The following is a 6,534-nucleotide window of genomic DNA, read 5'->3' on the forward strand; positions in this document are numbered from 1 at the left end:
GAAACTCTGTCTCAAAATAAATAAATGAATAAAATTAAAATAAAATAAATAAAATAAGGCTGGGTGCAGTGGCTCATACCTGTAATCCCAGCACTTTGGGAGGCTGAGGTGGGCGGATCACCTGAGGTCAGGAGTTCAAGATCATCCTGGCCAATATGGCGAAATCCTGTCTCTACTAAAAAAAAAAAAAAAATTAGCCGGTGTGGTGGCAGGCGCCTGTAATCCCTGCTACTTGGGAGGCTGAGGCAGGAGAATGGCGTAAACCCGGGAGGCGGAGCTTGCAGTGAGCTGAGATCCGGCCACTGCACTCCAGTCCGGGCGACAGAGCGAGACTCCGCCTCAAAAAAAAAAAAAATTAAAAAATTAGCCGGGCATGGTGGCACATGCCCATAGTCCCAGCTACTTGTGAGGCTGAAGTGAGAGAATCACTTGACTCCAGGGAGGTGGAGGATGCAGTGCAGTGAGCCTCAAGTGCACCATTGCATGCTGGCGTAGTGGCTCACGCCTGTAATCCAGTACTTTGGGAGACTGAGGCGGGCAGATCACCTGAGGTCAGGAGTTCGAGATTAGCCTGGCAACACGGCAAAACGCTGTCTATATTAAAAATACAAAAATTACCCAGATGTGGTGGCATGTGCCTGTAGTCCCAGCTACTTAGGAGGCTGAGGCAGGAGAATCACTTGAACCCAGGAGGTGGAGGCTGCAGTGAGCTGACATTGTACCACTGCCCTCGAACCTGGGTGACAAAACGAGACTCTATCTCAAAAAAAAAGAAGAAGAAAGGGGGCCGCACGTTAGCTTATGCCTGTGATCTCAGCACTTTGGGAGACTGATGTGGATGGATTACTTGAGGCCAGGAGTTCAAGACCAACCTGGCCAATATGACAAAATCTTGCCTCTACTAAAAATACGAAGATTAGCCGGGTGTGGTGGTGTGCATTTGTAATCCCAGCTATTCGGGGGGCTGAGGCATGAGAATTGCTTGAATCTGGGAGGCAGAAGTTGCAGTGAGCCAAGATCACGCCACTGCACTCCAGCCTGGATGACAGAGCAAGACTCTGTCTCAGAAAATGAGAGAGAGAGAGAGACAGCAAATTCATGAGGTTGTTTGGAGATTAAGATGATGTGTGTAAAATGCTTAGGTTGCTGTTACTATCTCAAGATCTCTTCCTTCCTTCTTTCCTTGCTTACTGAGCTCATAGAAGGTTCCAGGCATGTTCACAGCAGGGAACAAAATAAAAAGCCCGTGCCCCCACCTCCTTTACATTCCATTGGAGGGAGACAGATAATAAGCACAAATCAATAGGTCGTCTTATGGAACACCTCCTAGGACCAGGTGCTAGGCTAGCTCCTCATTATCCAAAGAATAAAGATCAAACTCCTGAGTATATGGGAGGCTGAGGCAGGAGAATCATTTGAACCCAGGAGGCGGAGGTTGCAGTGAGCCAAGATCACGCCACTGTACTCCAGCCTGGGTGACAGAGTGAGACTCCATCTCAAACAAGCAAACAAAACTCCCAAATACAGAACAAAATCCCAGCCTTTTTTTTTTTTTTTTTTTGAGACAGAGTCTTGCTCTGTGGCCCAGGCGGGAGTGCAGTGGCGGATCTTCGCTCACTGCAAGCTCCACCTCCCGGGTTTCACGCCATTCTCCTGCTCAGTCCTCCCTTCAGCCTTACATCATCAACATCCATCATTGCCTATGGTGGGCTGGTTTGTGGTCAAAGGGCAAACTGGTTCAGGCTAATGGTTTGACTCTCAGTTTCTGGTAAATGGGAATAATAACATAACAGTGACCGCGGCCGGCCTGTGGCTCAAGCCTGTTAATCCAGCACTTGGGAGGCCGGAGATGGGCGGATCAGCGAGGCTCAGGAGATCGAGACCATCCTGGCTAACATGGTGAAACCCCGGTCTCTTACTAAAAATACAAAACTAGCGGGCGAGGTGCGGGAGCTGTAAGTCCCAGCTACTTGGGAGGCTGAGGGCAGGAAGATTGCTGGAACCTTGGAGGCAGAGGTTGCAGTGGAGCCAAAGATTGTTGCCACATGCACTCGGGCCTGGAGACAGAGGAGAGTTCCGTCTCAAAAACAAAACAACAACAACGAAAAAAGACCAAGACATTGTGCTTAACAATCACCACTGTCTTTTCCAGAAATAGAACTTTTTCATTCCAACCAGCAACGACTCTGCCAGTCATTAAACGGTACTACCACCGCACCCAACTCAGCTCCTGGTTCTAAGTCTTTCTGTTCAATGAATTTGCCTATCTTGGATATCTCATATGAATGGAATCATACAATATTTGTCTTTGTGCTGTTTTTTGTTTGTTTTTTTACTTAGCATAATGTCCACGATTCATGTCATATTGTACGTATGTAAAGGAATTTTTTTTTCCTTTACCTTTTTTTTTTTTTTTTTTTTTTGAGACCCAGTTTTGCTTTTGTTGCCCAGGCTCGAGTGCGATGGTGCGATCTCAGCTCACCGTAACCTCTGCCTCCGGGATTCAAGCAATTCTCGTGCCTCGGCCTCCGAAGTAGCTGGGATTACAGGCATGCGCCACCACACCTGCCTAATTTTGTATTTTTTTTTTTTTTTTTTTTTGGAGACGAAGTCTTGCTCTGTTGCCCAGGCTGGGGTGCAGTGGCCAGATCTCAGCTCACTGCAAGCTCCGCCTCCCGGGTTCACGCCATTCTCCTGCCTCAGCCTCCCAAGTAGCTGGGACTACAGGCGCCTGCCACCTCGCCCGGCTAGTTTTTTGTATTTTAGTAGAGACGGGGTTTCACCGTGTTAGCCAGGATGGTCTCGATCTCCTGACCTCGTGATCCGCCCGTCTCGGCCTCCCAAAGTGCTGGGATTACAGGCTTGAGCCACCACGCCCGGCCTAATTTTGTATTTTTAGTAGAGACAAGGTCTCTCCCTGTTGGTCAGGCTGGTCTTGAACTCCTGACCTCAGGTGATCCGCCTGCCTCGGCCTCCCAAAATTCTGGGATTACAGACGTGAGCAACCGTGCCTGGCCTGGAATTTCATTTTTATAGCTGGATAATGTATTTCGCTGCATAATATTTTGCTCATCCATTCATCTGTCAGTGAATACTTGGATTCTTTCCACCTTTTGGCTATTGTGAATAATGCCACTGTGAACATGGGTGTCTAGATGTCATCTAAGGGAAAGAAGTTGTCTGAGACCCTGAGCAATTATCCCAAGACACCGAGCTTATTCCTTTCAAAAGGAACTGTTTAGGCAGGGCGTGGTGGCTCACACCTGTAATCCCAGCACTTTGGGAGGCCGAGGCAGGCGGATCACGAGGTCAGGAGATCGAGACCATCCTGGCTAACACGGTGAAACCCCGTCTCTACTAAAAATACAAAAAATTAACCGGGTGTGGTGGCAGGTGCCTGTAGGCCCAGCTACTCGGGAGGCTGAGGCAGGAGAATGGCGTGAACCCGGGAGGCAGAGCTTACAATGAGCCGAGACTGAGCCACTGCACTCCAGCCTGGGCGACAGAGCGAGACTCCATCTCAAAAAGAAAAAAAAAGGGCCAGGCATGGTGGCTCTCGCCTGTAATCCTAGCACTTTGGGAGGCTGAGGCGGGCAGATCACAAGGTCAGGAGATCGAGACCATCCTGGCTAACCTGGTGAAACCCCGTCTCTACTAAAAATACAAAAAAAATGAGCCAGGCGTTGTGACGGGCGCCTGTACTCCCAGTTACTCAGGAGACTGGCGTTAACCTGGGAGGTGGAGATTGCAGTGAGTCAAGTTTGCACCACTGCACTCCAGCCTGGGTGACAGAGGGAGACTCTATCTCAATTAAAAAAAAAAAAAAAAAAAAAGGAACTTTTTAATTTTTTGCAAAAAAAAAAGTCATAAACCTGACTAAAACAAGTTTTTTTGTTTTTTTTTTTATTTTTTTTGTTTTTTTTTTTTGGGACAGGGTCTCACTCCGTGGTCTAGGCTGGAAAGCAGAGGCTTGATCTTGGTCCACTGCAGTCCTGACCTCCCAGATTCAAGGGATCCTCTTACCTCAGTCTCTGAGTAGTTGGACCTACACAGGTGTGTGCCACCATCCCTGGCTAATTTTTAATTTTTTTGTAGATGGCCGGGAGCAGTGGCTCATGCCTGTAATCCTTTGGGAGGCTGAGGTGGGTAGATCACTTGAGGTCAGGAGTTCGAAACCAGCCTGACCAACATGGTGAAACCCCATCTCTACTAAAAATACAAAAAATTAGCCAGGCATGGTGGCGGGTGCCTGTAATCCCAGCTCCTCAGGAGACTGAGTCAGGAGAATCGCTTGAATCCAGGAGGCAGAGGTTGCAGTGAGCTAAGATCGTGCCACTGCACTCCAGCCTGGGCTACAGAGCAAGACTCCATCTCAAAAAAAGAAAAAGAAAAATGTTTTTTGTAGAAACGGGGTCTGATTGTGTTGCCCGGACTGGTCGTAAACTCATAGGCTCAAGCAATCCTTATGCCCTGGGGCTCTGAAAGTCCTAGGATTACAGGCATGAGCCACTGTACCCGGCCACAAGTTTTTCTTGTATTTGGTCTTGTTCTGCCTCCAACCACCACCATCAACAGTTTGAGACTTGTAAGAGAAACAGTAAAACAGTTAAAGGGAATAAAGAAATACTTCCTCTGCAAAATACCAATCTCAACAACGAAAATAATACCAAATGGGACTTAAACATGCTGAAAGGCAAGTAAAAGCAGGCTCATTTCTGATACACTCCCCTGGCCCATGCTCCTTTGCTCCATTCACACCAAACTAATACTCATTGTGGACATACCTTAAGTTTTCAGGACTCTGCCTTGGTATGTGGCGTTTTTTCACCTTGGAATGCCCTGCCTCCCGCTCTCCAACTGGCAAGCCTAGTATTTTCTCCAGACTCTGCAAAGCCGTCCCTGACCGCCCCGGGCAACACAGGCAGATGTTGTATCCTTGTGCCTCCGCTGCAGTGCGGAGCTTTCTCAGCGCTCTCCACATGCGTGGTAGTCAGCTATTCCTGGTCTGCCCCTCCCATTAGACTGTGAGCTCTTAGAGGGAGGGGCTGTGGACCATGGCTTATTCATCTTTGTGTATTCCCAGCACCTACCTCTGTAAATGTTAAAAATAATAGCTATCATTTACTGATCATCACCATATCACAATGTGCATATGTAACATCCAACATAGATACATTATTTCACTTCCTCGTTTGTCCAACTGAAATGTATAAAGTGGGTTATTCTGGCAGGGCGCGGTGGCTCAAGCCTGTAATCCCAGCACTTTGGGAGGCCGAGGCGGGCGGATCACGAGGTCAGGAGATCGAGACCATCCTGGCTAACACGGTGAAACCCCGTCTCTACTAAAAGTACAAAAAACTAGCCGGGCGAGGTGGCGGGCGCCTGTAGTCCCAGCTACTTGGGAGGCTGAGGCAGGAGAGTGGCGTGAACCCGGGAGGCGGAGCTTGCAGTGAGCTGAGATCTGGCCACTGCACTCCAGCTTGGGCGACAGAGCGAGACTCCGTCTCAAAAAAAAAGAAAAGTGGGTTATTCTAATAATATTTTTAATAACCCACTTCCAAAAGTGGTGACATAAACTCATGTTTCACACATGCACATAAATATGCCTCATTGAATCACCTGAAACCAAGAGGTGGAGCTTGGCGGTGAACCAAGATCACACCACTGCACTCCATTCTGGGCAACAGAGTGAGACTCCGTCTCAATGAAAAGAAACAAACAGGCTGGGGTGCGGTGGCTCACGCCTGTAATCCCAGCACTTTGGGAGGCCAAGGCGGGCAGATCATGAAGTCAGGAGTTTGAGACCAGCCTGGCCAACATGATGAAACCCTGTCTCTACTAAAAATACAAATTAGCTGGGCGTGGTGGTGCATGCCTGTAGTCCCAGCTACTTGGGAGGCTGAGGCAGGAGGATTGCTTGAACCCGAGGGGCAGAGGTTGCAGTGAGCAGAGATCGTGCCACTGCACTCCAGTTTGAGTGACAAAAGCGAAATTCCATCTCAAAAAAATAAATAAGCCTCCTTACAATTCCCCCTTAAGTGCATACATAAGCACTTAGGCACTTAGTTTGCTGTTTTGAGCCCCTCAATCGTTCTATGTGTATTTGTTCTATTTCCCTAACTAGATGGTAAGTTCCTAGGGTGGGAGCGCACCTTGCAGACACATTTCACTCTGTGCATTTAGCAGGCCCTGAGTGACACTTACTGGCTGCTTAATAGGAAATTCAACCTCCCCACCCCATACACCCATCCTGCCCCCAACTGTCCCCACCCACGCTCTAATTCTGTGATAATAGTTCTTATATCAATTTTGTCCAAATGTATAACTCAGCAAAAGACCACTTCCCTTAAAAGACCTGTTTGGAAACAGCTTGCAATTAAGATTTCAGTAACAGTTTACACTATAATTACAGTATCACTTGATCATTCTTAACCATGACTTGGAGAACCAGTAGATACTTCCAATTAGAAAGCATATACTAGACACTGAATGTGTGGATGGATTATTTTCAAAGAATCTCAAGGCAGCCCTTCT

At 47.9% G+C, this 6,534-nt stretch overlaps 1 protein-coding gene across 5 annotated transcripts in view; it reads right to left on the bottom strand.

The window, feature by feature from the left end:
- LPAR5 (lysophosphatidic acid receptor 5) overlaps positions 1–6,534 on the bottom strand; it is a 19,644-nt gene that overhangs the window by 4,684 nt on the left and 8,426 nt on the right. Inside the window, exon 2 of one of the 5 annotated variants that reach the window (XM_017891863.1) lies at positions 4,785–5,092. The exons of 2 other annotated variants lie outside the window; for them this stretch is intronic. The gene's annotated coding sequence lies outside the window, so the exon portion shown is untranslated. Of the gene's footprint in view, positions 1–79; positions 104–618; positions 661–4,784; positions 5,093–6,534 lie in introns of those variants that run through there. 2 more of the 5 variants (XM_017891865.1, XM_017891866.1) reach the window with 2 other exon arrangements.

Source organism: Rhinopithecus bieti, unplaced genomic scaffold (assembly GCF_001698545.2).
Source record: "Rhinopithecus bieti isolate Rb0 unplaced genomic scaffold, ASM169854v2 scaffold_21022, whole genome shotgun sequence".
Lineage (NCBI taxonomy): Eukaryota > Metazoa > Chordata > Mammalia > Primates > Cercopithecidae > Rhinopithecus > Rhinopithecus bieti.